We start from the raw sequence: 18,946 nt of genomic DNA on the forward strand, positions 1-18,946 counted from the left end.
CATCACAGTAGTACCTAAATGCCCAGTTTAACCAGTCATATTAATTTCTAGGTTTTAAAATTGAATTTTGACTACTGGTTGTTACATTCATTTCCATTTTTTCTATTTTTTTCCACCAGAAAGAATACCATTCTGTTATAATGAGGAGAGGTGGGGTGGAGGTGTTAGTGAGCTCCGCTAATTCTACAACAACGCCTACCGGCTCTGTACAGCCCACTGGCTCTACACAGCACATTGTCTGCCTATCGATAATCTTTTATCATGATACATGATAAACTCACACTTTCCCACATGCTGCTTTTCTTTTCTTTCTCTCTTTTCTTCTCTTATAAAACTTTGAGGGGCTAAAAAAATTTGTGTTTGGGATTCTTCTCTACAGGCCGCTTCACTACAAAGAAGGCTGGATTAGATTTAGTGGTAACTGAGTATTACCCTAGCCTCTTTGCCCCTATTTTAGAGGATATCATTTACATAGGCATAAATGTACATGTGTGTGTGTGCTTAGCTCACATTGCTCAGAAATTTCTCTCTCCTTCATCCTCCCACTCTGCACACTGGTTTGCCACTGCATGAAATGCCTCTGACCCAGCTATCAGCATAAAGGCAACTCTAGGTATCTCCTTCTGTGAGTGTGTGTTTGCTGGGCTAGCGTGATGGAAGAGGGGTGTGCATACTCCTGCACTCCTCTGCACGTTTGTGCATGAATGTGAGCAAATTTATTAGGGGGAGAGTCAGAATTTCACAGTTATGCTTTATAGAACATTTGTTTAATATTATAAACATCTGCAAATTACTATTTATTTCATGAAGTGATTAACATTCCTAATTAGATGCACCTTGCAGCTGCTGTTAATCTTAATTGGCAATAATGCAGTTACATTTTGATACATATCTTCAGAAGAGTTACAGAGGAGAAAAAAAAAATCCGAAGGGAAGGAAATAAAACTGTTCCCACACAGTTCAGAGAGTTCGCACAAAGAAGATCCCATGGCAACAGCAAGGCCCACAGTTTGCCTTATAAAAATCCAAGAATAGATAATGTATCATCTCTTTTAAAACAACATTCCGCTTCAGAAACCGGAGGGGGAAAATACACTGATCCCCGCGCAACTTGTACACGAAGCAGGCAGCCTTCAGGCAGCCTGTCTTTTACCCCCGTCCCTTGGAAAGCGCATCAAAACGGGGTCCCATCGCTGTGTGGGTGAGCTAACCTGGAAACGCCGTGGGTGCCTGGGAGGAGAGCGCTGCTATTTAGGAGTTTCTCCAGGATCCCTTCCGCAGGGCCCTCCCCCCGCTCCCCCCAAAAAGCAGCCTCCAAAACTAAGGCTCGCAAAGCCGGTGGTGGTGTGTGGATTGGCTAGTACTGAAGTATCCATTGGGTGGCAGTAACAGTATCTTCTTTATGACTTGCAGCAAACCGGAGAATGCGTTCAATCAAATGAGCCGATCTTGTAGAAACACTGGAATCATTTATGCATTGCAGTTTCTCTCGCGCGCGCTCTCCCTCTCTTTCTCTGCTCCTTAGGATATTTTGGGTGGATTGTGGTTATCAGTCAAGACCTCCTGTTCTTTGCTGATCACTTGTCATTGTCACTGGGGATTAGTACCATTCAGGGCAAGTGGACAACAGATTTTTTTTTCCTTCCTTCTTTTCCCTCTGGAGATTTTCTCTTTTTTTTTTTTTTTTTTTTCCCCAGTCGCCCGCCCCCCATCCCGCATTTTTGCTTTTGGCGCGGCGGCAAGGGTGCTAGGACCCGGGAGACACCCTCCCCCCCCCCCCCCCCCCCCAGCAGCGCTTTCCCCATAGCCGCACAGTACCAGGAAAACCCCGCTGGACCGGCGGCTGCCGGATACTTGTGCGAGGCAGCCGGGATCCGGCCCACGGCGGCGGCGGCGGCGGCGCGCTGGACCCGGCGCTCCCCGCGGGCGGCGGGGGCCCCCAGGCCGGCCGGCCCCCACCCCCCTCCCGCCGCCCCCCCGCCACACCTGGATGGTACCTCCCGCCGGCGGCGCGGGCACTTTCTGAACTAGCCAGGAAGGGGCGACTCCGGGGGGGGGCGGGGGGGGCGCCGAAGTCTGTATGGAATTACCTGCGCCCGCGGTGAACTTGGCACCGGTGCATGGATGGGCATCGCGTCCGCCGCGCTCGCCGCTAGCCCCGCCGGAGGAGTAAAAAACGTGGATTCTCCGAATACGCATTGTGATGACCGGCAATTACCTTGCTGACTGATCTGACGAGCGGAATATTTGGGAAGACTCTTGTGGGTAAGGTCATTTTATATGGGCAAAAGCCCCGGCATTGCTAAACTTGGTGGCTTGCGATTGAGATGGGTACTTTCATGATTGCTGCATTACACTGATGTGAAGGGATCTAGCCATTACTGGCAGTTGAGTGAAATAACTGCAGTAGGTATTTTGGTGAGTGCGTTCCGTGGTAAATCAAAAAATCTCCTCCTCCCCCTCTATTTTCGCACCCTCTCGGTTTGGGAGAGTACCATAGAAGCATACTGGGCAAGGAGTCTTTCATTTTTCTTTTTTATTTTTTTTTCCCAGATATAATGTGTTTGACTGAAAAGGGTATATGATATTAAAGAAGCTCTTAGTGATGGAATCTATTTAATATCAAATCAGATCCCATCCGTTTGTGAAAACAAATCTTTTCAACTCTGTGCAGCATTCTGCTGCATTTCATAGCTGCAATGGAGGTAGAGAAAACCCGTTTTTCAAGTTGTTAAACTTCAAGGTGGCAATCCTTATTAATCATGGTACAGTGCTCTGGTTCTAAGGGGGTTAAATGCCACTGGTGATTTGGGATTACAACTATTCCTGTAAATCCTCCGAGGAAATTATAAACTGAGAGGTGGTAAGGAAAGAATCTGATGTTAATTGCAGAAAAATATCACAAATGTCACTAGCCTGAAAATCTCTCATCCACCTGCTCCTATAAAATATTTTTTTCACCCCATAACTTACCTACTGAAACCTCAGACCACGTGCATGGGAGTTGAAGATTTGCAAACAGAGATCCTATCTTCAGTATTTCATACATATATGCATCTGGCTGGGGGACTGCCTGTGAATTAATTCCTCTGTTAGTTGTGGCGTGAAGCAAAAAGGGGAGAAAAGGAGAGAAATCAGGAGATCATCTTTTTAAGAACATAAGCAAGCAAGGAAGCACTTCAGCCTTTAAAGACTTAAAGGGATCCAAGCAATGCACATTCTTAGTCTTTCTCTGTAAGATCAATTTTGATAGAGAGAATGGAGGAAGGCTGAGAGAATCAATAGTGATGACGTTGTACAGTGCAATGCACTGCAATGCTAAAGTTATATAGTGTATGCGAAAATATATACCCTTATGTACTGCTGGTGGGTTCATGCATAATGGATGGAAGCAGATATGCAGATCTATCTGTAGGAAGATGGATGTATTTGTGCAAAGACGATGATTATGTAACTTGATTACATCAGTGGCATCAGTCGCCGATAGTATAATAATATACTCATATAGCGTATCAATCACTTGTGTTAACTTTGCAATGCTCCTGGCAGCTGGCAATGGAGACACGGGCAGAGGAGGGGAGATTCCTGCTCAGCTCCTGATGCGGGCTCCCCTTTTGCAGGCTGCCTTCGGCACCAGCTTGCTCATGGTGGAGTTTCCCTGGGACAGGGAGTTCACGCAGGCACCAGACCGCCTTGCTGTTAATTCAGCGACACCAGTGGAGGAGGCTCCCAAACCCCCCGCAACACCGCACAATGGGCCCATTGAGCGGCCCCGGCGGCATGCTCCTCAGCAAGGTCACACGGGAACCTGCGAGTCAGTACATGGCAACAGCTGAGCGGAGGAGGAACAAAACTGAAATCAAAATTGATCCTCCTCCCTTCCCCCTCGCCACTGACTCCCTCCAAGCACGTAATTCTGCTGACCCCCTCTTTCAGTTTTCAAGGTAGAACTGACGCTGTTTCTCCCTGAGTATGTGCAGCTCTTAACATAGATATTGTTTAGTGTATGAAATGAATGCATTACAGCTTTAGCAGTATGATTCTTCTGATTTTTAGAGTACAGCATGACAGACTTCAGAAAAAAGTATTTTCAGATAAAACAGCCTAATCTATCTGCTACATTTACAAAAGAACCCCAAACCCGGGTCCTCAGTGCACTGTTAAACCTCATGAAATGGTAGCACATTAACAAACGCATCTTAAAAGTAACTAGGTGAGGAGCAAAGGTGCCATAAGAGACTCAGCAGTTTAACTCAGAAGGACTTAAGAGACTCTTTTTATATTGAATTGTCCACAGAAATAATAATATCAGGGTAGATTTTATTTTAATACCCATTTTAGAATCATAAATCATGATTCCTACCTGTTCTGGATGGGGGGAGTGCTTCTTGAGGACAGACAAGCTTGCAAAAGCACTGCTGAAGCCCCATACCTCTAATAGATGCATTTTCTCAAAAAAATGTAAGCCTGATGAAATCTTAACACAGCTGAAATGAATGATCTTATCATCACTGGCCTATGTCCTTCCCCTCTTCACTCTGGGTTCGTTCTAGCAAGAGTTCACTAAGCAATTTCTCAGTTAGGAAGAGGTGAGGGCAGAGTGGGGTTTGCATTTCTTCATAAACATGATCTCCGCATACCTTACTCTTTATCAGACTTAATGCACTAGCAAACTCACAATAATTTTACCATGGCACCAGCCTGAAAAATCATTCTTTTCTCTGCTTCCTTGAAAACATCAGTATTTTAAAGTTAGTTTACCATTAGTTCAAGACTATTTTCATATTTCTTGAAGATAAGTCTGGACAAGCACTAATAAATCCTGCTAATGTAGTTTAGAGTTTGACATTTACAGAGTATACTGAGTAAATTGGGAAAAACAGATATGAAGTTAACTCTGTTTCCATCCTTCAGGGGTCAGAATAACACTATGGCAACTCCTATGCATTGCTACAGCTCTTACAATTTTCAGAAATGTCTATGCCATACTCTTCCATCATACACAATTACAGGCACACTCTTTAATTACTTACAGGACTTCCGGTGACACACACACTACATACCTATACTATCCATCTTGAGAAAGTACAATCGTCTAAAGGAAGTGGTCTATAAAGCTGGTTCTTTAAAAGAGTAGGCATTAACAGTGTGGGAATATATTATATGATAAATGTAAACTGTCATGCAGTATGGAAGGATTTGCAAATTTTAGGTAATGGAAGAGCAGTAAGCAACCAAGTTTTATTTATAGCTTCATTTCATTGTTGGAATTAGCAACACCCTCTTGATAAAAATAGAGGGTTTCAGCTCCAGTGCAATATCTATTCAGTTTTCACCAAATATAGCTTCTTCTGGAGGAAACTTTCCTTGCTTAAGTTAAATTGTAAATCACTCAGACAAATGAAGAGAAAATGTGAAGAGAAAACTTTTACATAACACATTCCCAGGCTCCAAACCTCAGACCACTGAAAGCAGTGAGAGTTTTGCCCCCCACTCTGCAGTAACACTGGGAAGTCATCTTTTAAAAAGAACAGCAGTGCATGAAGAATAATCTCAGTGCCTCCCTCTGAAAGAGCAGGCTTCTGACTGTTATCACTGAATACAGTAGACTTATTTTATTGCTGATAGGAAAATTTGAAACATACAGGGCAGATCTTAATGAAACCTTTTTACTGTTCACTAGCATTCTTATATTCAGAATACTTTCTGTGGCTATTATATCAACCTCATATATTAAAACAAAGCAAAAAGAGGGTAACTGATTAAGGTTTTCTTTCCGTATTTTTGCACTTACAAGGAAGTGTTTGGATATACTTTTATGTACAGCAGATAGGATCTTTAGTGGCTGAGAATTTTTTTTTTAATATAGTGCACACTATTTGATAATATATGGCAATTGAAACATCCAAGCACTGATTAATATGATTAAAAACTAGCAACTTATCTAGTGGTGCTCAAGTTATAAAGTTTAATTACAGCGGCACCATTTGCGCAGCTACAGATAAGGTTGTGTCAGCATTTCTATTATAAACCTCTATCTTGTTGCCATCCATTGTGTCAACAGTCCATGAAATAAGATGGATTTATAGTAGAGACCATAACGGTGATTTTGGATTACTGTTATGGCCTGTCGGGTCAGTAATCCATGTGTTTCTTTAAGTCCTTACATGCATATCTACAGCAGCACCAAGGCAGCCATTATGCTCCATCAGTTCAAGTGTGTATTTGTTTTATTTTAAAATGTAATTATATATTATAGGTGGTGGACAACAGTGACTCAGGAAAGATCATTTACCCTGTCATTTTTCATGCACTTTCATAAGTTTTCATATTCTCAAAACAAAACAGCTCAAAGGCAACAATGATTTTTAATTGTGATAGCTTAAAATTAATTCACATTTGGAGGAAGACTTCTTTTGGAGAGGGAAAAGGGAGAAGAATGAAGATGAAAGATTAGGATTTTCTTATGAAAAGATTCAACCTTTAGATGTTCCTCTAGTGCAGTCACATATGGAACTCCAATCTATTGTGAAAGGGGAAAATTCTGTTTTTTGCTCTGTAAAACCAGAGCAAGGAAATCAAAAGTTAATGCTGGTTCTCTGTTTTAATATTGGGTACTCTGTTTTTCTAGGTCTCACTGTACCTGTGTGTTATAGGTACTCCTAGGTCATTTCATGGTGTTATATAGCACACTATTTATGCCTCAATAACTAGGTCTGAACAAATGAACCAAGGACATAAGTCTTACTGTTTTTTTGTGCTTGGAAAAGTCATGTTTATAAGAAGAGCACACATACAACAGTCTTTCAGTGGTCATAGTGTCAGCTGCACCAATTCCCCACATATATTTTTGGTTGGGGATGAGAGAGGAGAAAGGTGGAGAAAGGGAGAAAATGACATTTAGATTTCTGTCAGTGGGATAGATATTTAGTTTTGGGGCATTATTTAGGAAATGCTCAATGTAGCTCTTAAAAAGAAGTAGGAGAGAGAGTTCATGCATCAAGAAGACCTATACAATCTATACCAATCTATACAGTCAGCAGGTGGAGAAGGAGTGATTGGATGGCTGGTAGTCTCAGGAAGCTTTCCTGTTCTCTTGTCTTTCACAGCTGTCCTTGATGAATAGTGCATTATCAAAGAGTAAGAAGATGCAGACTAGCAGAATGGGTTAAAAAGGGGGCAGCAAAGTGAATGAGAATACAGAGGTTGGTGAAGTAGCAAGAGTGCTCCTGTCTTTTAGGAGATAGGGTATATTTCTATATTCCTTTTGTCTGTTCTTCACTAGTAAGACCCAAATGCTCAAAGCTATTATGGTTCCTAACTCCCACTGCTCAAACTTCAGTAAACTCAATCCTAGACAAAAGTTTAGCCTATTTCAAAGAAAATGAAGACATAGTAATGTACATCATTATAATGCACATGGAAAGGCTTCTGCTGGTGAAATTAGAAATGAGTTTAAATGGTACTGATCTGTCTAGATTCCCAGACCAATTGCCTCAGACTGAATTGCTATGCTGGAGTGGTGTGAGGCCTTCGTGTACATTTGTCCATGCCTACATCCATTTGGCAATGCTCCTCTACTAGATTTGACTCTGAAGTCTGGATCAAATGGCTCAAGGATATTTTCTACACCAAGAACATCTCTCGGTATGACAGAAACCTTGGGATAGAGCCACTGTATCTGAAGAAGAATGTGTTTGGCCTGGATGCTTCTGTGTGGCACTGATGCCTGGCAGCAATGTTAGCCCCCCCGTGCCTGTCATGTTGCTGTTCAGTGCACAGATTTTCAGGATGGGAGCAGAACACAGATGTTACCATATAGCACCTTGGCATTCCCCCATGCTCGACTTCTCTGCTGGAAGGCTTTTTTGGCTGTCTCCTTCCAAATTTAAACTTCTTGCAGGAAATCTTACCTCTGCTTTTTTTTTTTTTTTTTTTCTCCATTGGAGTAACATAACTGCTAGTATGGCATTTCCTTTCTGCAAGCTGTCTGTATGGTAGAGGGTGGAGATGTGTGTATATCTATGTACTGATCTATCTATCAGTAATATCTGCATAGTCATTACAGACAGAGTTTATTTTATTCAGCATCTCCTCCTGAAAAACACAACAGACCTGATTGATTGTCAACTTTCTACTACTCATTTCTATGTGGGCTCCCATAGCTGAAGTCAGTGTCAGATAAGAAGAGTATAAGTCTGTGTACCCCAAGGACCTCCTGCTAACTTCCAGTTATAGTGCAGTCAATGGATGTGTGCTTCTGTTATTTCTAAAGTGTTAAAGGATGCTTCTCCCAAAGGATCTGCTACTAGCTTTATTGGATGTCTGCTATCTAACTAGATGGACCATAAGTGCTGTCCTGTGACCATAGTTCTTCATTGCCTATTCAGTTTACAAGTCTGGCAATTGAAGTGCTGCTTAATAAAGGCTTTATTGGTGCTGACTGGGCAACCTCATTTGGCTGTTAAAGTCCCAGTACTAAAGCCCTGATCCAAAACCCACTGAAGGACATGGAAAGATGCCTGCTGCATTCAGTTGTTTTGGATCAATCTCCAACTACTAGAAGGAGATGTGCTTTTCCAGAGGCAACTTAGAGCAGGAAGCTAACTTTAGCATCCTCTGTGTGACTGTAAATGTTTTGCCCTTTCTGAACACTCCTGATAATAACAAAGGAAAAAATACTTAGCAATGAACTTTAAATACTTCAAAATAAGACAGGTAAAAATAAAATTATAAATGACATTTAATTCCAGTTACTACTTTACCACACCAGTTTCCCGAGACCACTGATACTTAAAATTCATTCAGAGGTATTGGACCTCAAAGACCTGAAATCAGTCCCTGTCATTCCCAAAGATTTCTTTTCTGTAAGAACTTATTTAATTTAGGCATGCTTCCAATTCCCATCTCTAAACTCTGGAAGATAAAAACACTTCCTGCCCTCTTATCTTTTTTATTGTTTCATCTCTATATTATAAACTATTTAAGGTTTCTCTTTTATTATATATGCAGTAGGGTTAGAGGAAAAGTTAATGTCAATTTGTTCTCCCCACCCCAGTGAAAATGCAGTCTTCTATAAGCCCTTGAAAATCATGGAAAACATTTGCTTTCCTCCAGAAAAAAAGTGATTTCCATTTTGGATGGAGGTTTTTTTTTTCATATTTTGTGTATTTAGCACTTAAACTTGGCGGGGGGGGAGTGATGTATTCAATCAGAAGATGAAATTTTACACTTAAAATTTTGATGAAAACATTTTCTTTTTCTGTATAAAATTTAATCAGTGAAGACAAGATAATTTCTGAATACTGAATGTACGTTGTTAGCAGAATAGGACTCTCATCTAAGGTCTTTAGATGCTAAATAATACAAATATGAAAATAGTACTGTGAGTCATACAGCTGGGGGTGGCTGGGTCATCTGATTGTCTCCTAAATACCAATCGGTCTTTTTAATTTAAGATTACCTCAGTATTCATCTTCTCCTTCTTCCACATTGCCTCAACGAATTGTATATAAAATAGGGATAGGTATAAATCAAAGTCAGCTTGTGTTTGTCCTTCTTCCCAGGATTCAATTGTTTCCCATTCTAATTAACAGAACAAAAATATTCAAAGTTATAGGTCTTTCTGGTTTTGATGCTCAGTTATGTCCCTATGTTTGCTCCTCTTCATGGAGCCCTAATCCAGTGCCCAGGGAGCTGCTGGAAAGGTTGCTGTTGGTATTGGTGTACAGGGAATTAGATTCTGGATTCATAAAGTATTGGCAGGGCATTTCTTTTATTTCATGCAGTGCTTTTGTCTATCAGCGCAGGCTAATCACCTGCTGAACACTCACTGGTACTGTTTTTGTGACGAGCAGCTTCTCAGAAGTGAAAACTGAAGGCTGGCAGTTCCCATTTCTGTGGGAGATAACCCCAGAGGCCGGGAGATCTCAGGTCTCGCGCATGCAACCTGTAGCGTGTGTTTTAAGCCTCATTACTGGAAACCACAAGCCCAGTAGTTGTGCCGTGCTCGGTGCCACCCTTTGGGTTAATTGCAGCTGATGGCTTTAGTCCGAGGCCGGGCCACAGAGCTCGGCGCTGACACCAGACGCGTTTCCTCGCTCACACCCAACTGTAGCAATAAACACAGTGAGCCCAAAGGAGCAGGGCCAGCTCGATGCACAGGGACCAGGCAAGGCCTGGGGCGCCTGGACCTGCTGCTGTTACCTTCTGCCCTGGGACTTGAGGCTGCTGCTGAGTCGTTCTCTGTAGCTCTGTTCAGTGCAGGGCATTTTTGCCTGCTCTGAAGATGCTGGTGTTCACTGATGGGCAATAATAGTAAGTGAAACAAGGGTAAACCGATTTCACACAGAAACTCCTGATAGAGCTCTGTGTTACATCAAGAAGCAGCTTGGAGTAACTCTAGTGACGCTGTTTCATTCAGCTTGCCAGATTGAGTCCAATATGAATCTTCATCGTAGCTATTATTGCATTAATTTTAATGAATAAAGATCACAGACACATTACTTATTTAATTAACATAGCAAAACCCATTGTCAGCGAGCAAAGAAGTTGTATTGTACAGCCTCTGTAATGCAATCAAAAAGAGTATACTTTATGGCTGTGAAAATATAATTTTCTTGTTAAAAACTTGTGATGTCTCATTAAACATATAAGAACACAGGAAACATATGTAAATAAGGCTTGCCAGCCATCTCAATTGTTCCATTTCAAAATGAACCCTTTAGCTTTAATCTGTGTTTCTTCTGATGTCTTTCAAGTAATGATGTGTATATATGTACATGCATATATATACAAATATATATACATGTATGTCATATATGTCTCAATATGTCTTATATTATAAAATCATAGATGTTAATATTGAAAAATGCAACTATGATGTCAATTTTCATGTGTCACTGTTACCACCTATTTTTATCTTTGCATTTACACAAGTTAAGGGACGTTTAACCGCAAGAGTTTCACTTTTCTTGTGCTTTTCTGCCTGTTCCAACTCACTGCTGGACAGGAAAAAAACCTTCAACTCATGGAATTCAAGAGCACTGAAATGGACATTGCAGTACCATAGTTGACCAGGACCTACTGTACAAAGTCTCACCTGCATGTCTAGTTTAGACCTACACGTTTTTCCATCTGAGGTCCTTCATGCATTACCATGTGAGCTGGTTCAAAGTTTCTAAGATTCAGTGTGTCAAGATGCCACCAGTCAGCTGAATGACACTATCTTGACATGTGCAAGATAGGCTGTTGGCTCTGTGTTTGTACTGAATTCATAACTCAGAGGGAGTCTGTGTTTCACAAAATAGGGGAAGCTGCAGACACTATATCTCGTGGATTGGCAGGAATTGCTTGCTGTGTAGATGGGTTTAAATTACAGTTGGGGTCAAGATTTTAATACATATTTTGGTGTGCTTAATCCCACACTGACACTGTCTGTAAAAAAAAAATTGCTTAAAAGCAATATAGGTATAGTCAGACTGCAGTTTATCTGATAACAAAATCTTAATGCAAAAACTTAAATGTAAATATAGAACAAAATTTTGTAGTACAAAATGTATCAGGTGGCACATGAAACCTGAAACATAGAAATAAGTAATTTTACAGTTTGTATGGCAGGAACTGTAGTTCTACAATCCTTGTTTTTTGTTACTATTTTTGTTGCTGTGATTTTAACCATGCAGAGTGCTCTCAAACAACCATTTAACTTTATGCGTTATTGTGAGGAATGGGGATGACTGAATTTCCAACCTGAGAGAGTTTTCTGGAGCATTATCTTGTAGTTTTTCTATCAAATTGGCAATGTATTCTTAGCTTGAAAAGGAAGAATTTTGTTCTTCTTTCCTTTTACTGAAATGAAGGTTTATAATCTGCAGATCATTGCAGAATAGACGAAAAATGGGAGAGTAAGCCGATGTTCAAATAATACCAGTTTCCAGGCCCCCAAAGCTTTTGATTTTCTTTTGTTTTAAGGATTATCTTTTAAGACTTAAAAAAGAAAAGAAATGAAGACAAGGGAAGGGGACACATCTAAAACAAGAGAAATGTTTGTAAGTAGATTTGAAATTAAATTTAGATACACATTTCTTTAAGCCTGTGACTAGATTTAAAACACACATGAACTTTCTGCCTATTTTAATATCCAGATCTTCCCTCTTACTATTTTAAGCATATTTTTAAAATAGCTTCACTATTGAAGGGGCCCAACTTCTGCCCAGGCCTTACCAGAAAAGAAAATTAAACAACCTGTGTTATCCAGCAACACTCACTTTCCTTTAGATGTCCAGAAACAGTTAAAATACAGAAGGAGGCACTGTTACTGATTTCAGTTCCAAAGGAATGTATAAATCTGTGGGATTCCATAAAATGTAGCTCACTGAACTCAAGTAAAAGTTCTGTAACACACAGAGTTGTTGGGTTATAACATATGGAATCACCGGTTTCAACAGGAGGTTACGTTTTGTTGGTGTCTGGAAATCTAGCCCACTTCTCCCATTACATAATAGGTTTAGTGCACAGCTTTTAAGGCCATCAGTGTCCATAACAATTGGATGAAACAAGAACTGTTTTATCAGTTCCATGAATAAATGTGGACTTCACATTCTGTGGCTGTCCACATACCTCTTTTAATGAACACTAATTATTTATTTGAAAACATAAAGCCATAGCGGACTAAATATCCTTAAATGATCCCTATTTTATATGCTTGCTGTGCGTTACACAAATATATTAATTATGCTCAGTGGTGTGGCATTTATTTAAGTCTATCAGCTGAGACGCTCTGTCACCATTTACTGACAATGAGAATGACCCCCTTTTGCACACATTACTTACATTATACAATAATACAGTATTTATGTAGCACATTGTTCCTGAGATTGAATAAGTCCGTCAGGAAATTAGCTGGATGTATTAGCTGTAGCCAGCTGAAATAACGGGAGCTCTGCAGTTCGAGCCCCTAGCTGGCTTTGGCAAAGTCCAGCCTCTTTCTAAAGGCAGACTCTGCGCTGGCAGTGCCTGGCTGAGAGGGCCCTGATGAGCGCAGGCCCACCGTTTGCAGAGACGGTGAGCGTGGGTGCCTGGAAAGTGGCAGGCGAGGCCAGCAGAGCACTGCCTCCAGCTGTTACCCAGCTGTGTCGTCACCGCGCCAGGTGTATAAAGCCTGACAGGCATGGGGTGGGACACTGTCAGCTGGATATTAAAAAGGCTATTGAGAATTGAGGAACTGAGAAATCCTGGCTGTCAGTCAGGGGCTTCTGGCGTGACTTTGGGCCAATCACTTGGGCTGCTCATGCCCATGGCGCCCAGAGCCAGTCCCCTCTACAGCAGCCTGGCCATGACCACAGTCGTGGCCAGATCGTTTGACCTTGGGTCTTTTTTCAGCCACCTATGGCGGTCCCAAGACTTTGTTGTTGTTGTCATTTTCTGTAGGATTTGGGTTTTTTTTTTTTAGTTTCGATTGTCTGAAGCAAGGGCTATGCTGCAGGCCACCAGGGTGGTGTTTTTTTCAGGCACAAAACTGATAGCAGGTGTTGCGTATCCTAGACTGCATCCAGGAATATGCTTGGGAATACATAGCTTGCTGGGGTGAGTTGAGAGGACGAGTCAATGCAGAACCTGTCACTCTGGTATTAACAGTGGTCCTCAGAGTGAATTATCTTCCCTAGTCTGTTAACCCTGAAACAGAAACATTTATGCAATGCAGATGATCTGGGAACCATATGCGGGAGTTTATTCAAGAACTGCATTATTTGGCAGTGCAGATGTTTTCCCTGACTTGAATTCCCGTGAGCAGAATGGGGTGATAGCGCTTCTCACCTCACAGGCTTGCTGTGGGAATAAATACATTAAAGGCTGTGAGATGTTACGATATGGTAAGATATGGTGTTTTACGGTGTGAGGAGAGCACAAAAGACAGGCTCCTATCTGAGAAGATGGATGAGCTTCCTTCAGCAGAACATTATTATTATTATTACATGCTGTATTCCTTTTCTGAAATGTGAGCTAATAATCACAACTTCTGCAGTTGTTTCTGGGGATTTTGTTATGCAGATGGCACTTTCTAATTATTACACTGTAAAACTGATGCACACGTGAAGGGGAAGAGTGAAGTGAAGAGAGGCTAATATAAGTAAACATGAAAAGCATATTTATAAACAGATATTCCCCCGCTCCTCCCGAATAAATTAGCTCACTCTTACCCATATATTTTGGACCTCTGTCTGGCTATATCTGTATTTATAAGATGCTCGTGCTTCTTTATTTAGTGTCCTTTGAAAAGCCTCAGAACTCCAGCTCCTCTCAGCAGTAACATCACTGCCAACCTGTCGAGGCAGGTTATTGCCGACCTGTGCAGGCCTCACCTTTCCCCCTGCCTATTTCACCCCCGTCATGACAAGCAGGTGTACTACAGCTGCTGTCAAAATCAGGACTGGGAAGGCAAATCAGTCTCAAACACAGATCTCATTCTGGGTATCGCTCTGAAACATAGCTGCTCTTTAAACATCAGCAATAAGCTACAGACCTTCTTGGTCTTTTACACTCTTCTCCATGAACTGTCCAGCCAAAAAAGCTTTGGTGAAACAATTCTCTTGAAAAACAAAATTTGCCACTGCTGTATTTCCTTGCCATGGTTGTATTTCTCATTTATAGGAAAACTGAAATGCACTTAGCACTCCAGCAGCTAATGCATGTGCAGCAGATTTCAGTTAAGGGTGTTACTACTTTTTTAAAGTCCAAGCTGGACTTTTTCCACAATAGATTTATTTTCTTTCCTCTCCATACTTAACTCCATGCAATAAGTTTATGCCATACATCTGCCTTTACACTTAAAAGTTGTTAGGATGGGGTTCTGAAAAAGTTCTTCTACCTTGTCTTATTTCAATCAGCAACAATGTCTGCTGTGGAAGGAGGCAGGCATTGTGGTTAGGATTTGGATGAGAATAGGGATTTTAATGTTGGTTTAGGATTATTATTTTTTGTATTACAAGATTGCCCATAATCACCCAAATACCATTTCCCTACATGCTGTCCACACTCAGAACCTGTTCCATAGAGCTTGCAAGAGATAAAAGGTGGATAGAGGCAGCTGGGGAGCAAAAGTAATAATAAAACCCTATTGGCAGCACTATCAACAGCTGCCATCAGCTACCACTTCCTTCTCAATTTTTTGTAGGCATTGCAGTAGAGGGGGGATTTGAAGGAACAGAGGTTGGAGTTCACTGCCTTTTTAGTCTACTTGAATGATTGGGGAAGGCTCTAAAAAGCCACCTTGGGCTTAATCTCGTAGCAGCCAATTCTCACTAACAGAGTATCTCTGGAGGACGAGTACAAAGCTTCTGTGATGCCAGACCACCTGCATGTCACCTAAGAAGAAGCAATCAAAAGCCCAGTTTTCACTGGGCTATCAAAAGAACTGATTTACTCAAGACTGTGTAAATTGTGTAGGGTGATATTACCTATGGGAGAAGAAATTCCTACACAAATTCCTGTGAGCCTATCAGAACTCTATGGAATAAATTTCTTACTCCATCAATGAAATTCCAGAATTTTAACTTTGTAAAAAAGAAAACTAAACTAACACTGAAGGGCAGTAAGCAGAATTTCTTATTACTACAATATTTGTAGTATTTAAATAAATTATTTGAGCTCTTAGTTTGAATGTAGACTCCTGACCTCTTATTAATAAGCAAGTTTTAATCTATTTGAGTTTGAAATATATTTAATTTTTAATGCAGATTTTATGTCATTTTACTTAAAAATCAGAAGATCACATGATATCAAGTGAAACACCTCCTGACAAACTGAATTGAATACATCATCATTACCTTTATCAGCCAGAAAGAACTGATTGGATTGTGACTATTGCTCATAGATCATATTGTCTGCTTCTGAAAAATGCATTGACCTATAAATTGTCCTCCGACAGCCGTCTCCAGACTAGACAGGAGTTACTAAAGGAAATTGGTAGAAAGATGTCTTCTGAAAGATGGGTGTTTGCACAGTAAAGCTAAGTAAGAAAAGGCTGTTCAAAGCCTCTTTTTAAAGTTTTTTGTACAATCATAAAAAAAATTACAGTTTTCTATTTCTAGTATGAATTAGCATAATTCGCCTATGAGATATATTTAACTTCTTTTTCTATCTAGTTATTTCCATACAAAGCAGAACACGGATAGATTATGTACTGACCATTAAATGAGTTCATAGATACCCGTTCCTGGTGCCACATTAATTTTTACCCAATATACAGCAAAATTCTTCAGAAGATGAATGACTCCTGGAACTTGTTTTCTTTGTATTCTTTTAAGATTTATTTTACAATGTTTTAAAAACTTTAATTGGGAATTCACATTTTATAAGTGCTATAGTTTGCCACTCAGGTTATGCTCCTGATCTGGATGCATGTGCCAGTCCTTAGGAATAGAGGACAGGGACTTATTGTTACAGAGTCCAGGCCCTACTCCCTCTTAAAACAGTTTTATTTTGGGTTTGTCCTTCTATTCTGATTTCTGCTTTCAAGGCCAAAATAATTTCTGGACAGCTCAGATTTAGTGCCCTTTAAATGAAATGGCGTTTCTCCTTACCTCATGTTTATTCCCTGATGGTATAAAGAAAGCAGTCATAATCTGCCTGATATTTTCTGGTTTTATCACAATAAACAAGCCAAAAATTTTGAATCTATTTAGACATCCTACTCCCTTGATAACCTTAGCAGTTTTCTTTGCACTTGTGATCTGAGTTCTTCTCTTGGAGAATGCTGGCCAGAGAACCCTAAGCATTATGTCAGAATAGGTCTTACTAGTGCCTTATGCAGTAGCTCTCCCACATACCTATCTTAAAATACAGAAGCTGAATTAGCAGCCATCCAGTGATGTAACATTCTGATTTGACAGATTTGTTGTTTAATAGATTTTACTTATCTACTTTTTCTAACATCCAGAGTAAAACAGCAGTTCTACCATAATGGGAATCTATAGCTGTCCCAGGCAATCCAGAATGCTTTATCACTTTAACTTAAGTACGCATTTAATGCTAAAAATCTGCCTTGAATCTGAACAAAAGCCAGAGTATTACTCTCTCTACTCATATAAGTGTTCTTAACAGTGGTCGATCTTTTGGCAATGTGGAAAATGATCTTAACTGTTCATAGATAGGCATACTTAAAAATTCATCCTGGTACCGGAAGGACTGAGGATTTCAGTGCTCTTTCCTAGATGTAACATATAGAATATCACTGTAGCTACTAATATATAGGTATGTAAGAATGAACAGGTCAGTTGTACTGAATGAATATAAGCACATTCATCATATCATCTGAAATAATGATATGCAAGAGGCAGAGGCAGAACCACATGGTAAATCATAGAACCATGAAAACACAGTGTAATTCTCATTGGCTCCTGTAATTATCACGTACCATTCAAAAATCCCCTCCTCTCAGCTACAAAACCTTGCCAGCAAATCTGGCATTCCAATGCAAGTTACAAGTGCAGCTCTATAAAGCAGCATTTATAAAGAAAAATGTTGGTTTTTTTTTTGTTTTAGACTAACAGAATTTTCACATATCACATGCTTAGGACAGGCAATATTCAGATGCCTCATCATTAAAAAAGTCAAGAAATGGAAGAATAATACTACTGGCATAAGAAGAGTGCTAGTTTCTGAAGAAAAGAGCCTAGGAAATTCACAAAATATTGGAAGTTAATATCACCATGATTTTAAGTATAAAAACAGATTTTGGCTAATTTTAGATAAATGTAATGTAAATTGTCTTTCATAGAACATTTGTGGTGAACACTGTGTTTGGTAGCCTAAATATTTCATTAGCAGTTCCTCAGTCTCATGGTCTCATCATGTACCAAATTCTTATTGAAAAAAACCTCTCCGTTTTACAATATAATTAAACATTACTGAGGATGAAAAATTAGAGTATAGCCAATGTGAAGTAGAATCATCGATGACAGTGCCATCTGTCAGATATGAGGATACAAATAAAGTAGAACCCCCCCACACCCCTTGCTTGGATCATTTCAAATTAGCATAACCCATGTTTAAAAAATTCCAGTTACGTTAAGTACACAGTGTTACAATATGGCTTTTAAGTACAGGAAGAAGACTGGAAGGGGTGTCAGATAATTTACAGTATAGTAGTAGCATGTCAGAAACCATCTGGACAAGTGGCTGTGCTTATACTGCAAAATAAAGTAGGGCCATGGACCATTCTCCTTCCCTGAGGCCAAGTAACTAGGCCAGGTCATATTTTTGCTATGTAACTTATGGTCCAAAGTAGTAATCCTGTGAGGTTCCTGTTGTCTAAGATGTCATTATTATTTTTTGTGTGTGTTTTTTTTCCCAGTTCAAAATGTTGAATGTCATGTGAGGGCATTGTTGCAGCTTGCCAGACTGGTGTTTTCATAGCATAAATTAGAGTTTTTTGTTGCATAACAGGATGACATGTAGGGATGCCTGTGTGCAACACCTTCTGGTATTTTGGTGGGGGACTGTGTAGGACAGGAGTCAAATAGAGTGCGCTCATCCTAACTGCCAGCACCACGTGCTACCCCCTGCACCATGCCAGGACATTGTTATAGGGAGCCTTAGTTCACACAAGCCAAAGCCACGCCAGGAAGCGTGCTCACAGGTAGGGCATATGGACGGCTGCAGATCCAGCGCTTGAGTTTTCTTCCTGGCTTAATTTTATTTAGCCATAAGGGGGGAGCCAATGAGTCTAGTTAACTGTGTCTGAATGCAAAAATATAATATACAGTTGGTTTAGAAAGCACTGCAGAGCACCCACTTCATACCACCGCTATGTCACCAGCTTCAAACTAATAGTTCCCAACTTCCTATAATTAATTTGAGTAAAACAAGCCCCAGAAATTACAATGTGCCACAGAAAGAGAGCAGGAGAAATCAAGGGCATTAGGGATGTCCTAGTAAATATATA

At 40.4% G+C, this 18,946-nt stretch overlaps 1 protein-coding gene across 1 annotated transcript in view; it reads left to right on the forward strand.

Moving 5' to 3' along the window:
* Positions 1-2,207: 2,207 nt before the first annotated feature.
* IL1RAPL1 (interleukin 1 receptor accessory protein like 1) overlaps positions 2,208-18,946 on the forward strand; it is a 773,158-nt gene continuing 756,419 nt past the window's right edge. The window contains exon 1 of the mRNA XM_013961862.2: positions 2,208-2,265. The gene's annotated coding sequence lies outside the window, so the exon portion shown is untranslated. The remainder of the gene's footprint in view (positions 2,266-18,946) is intronic.

Source organism: Apteryx mantelli, chromosome 1, assembly GCF_036417845.1.
Source record: "Apteryx mantelli isolate bAptMan1 chromosome 1, bAptMan1.hap1, whole genome shotgun sequence".
NCBI lineage: Eukaryota > Metazoa > Chordata > Aves > Apterygiformes > Apterygidae > Apteryx > Apteryx mantelli.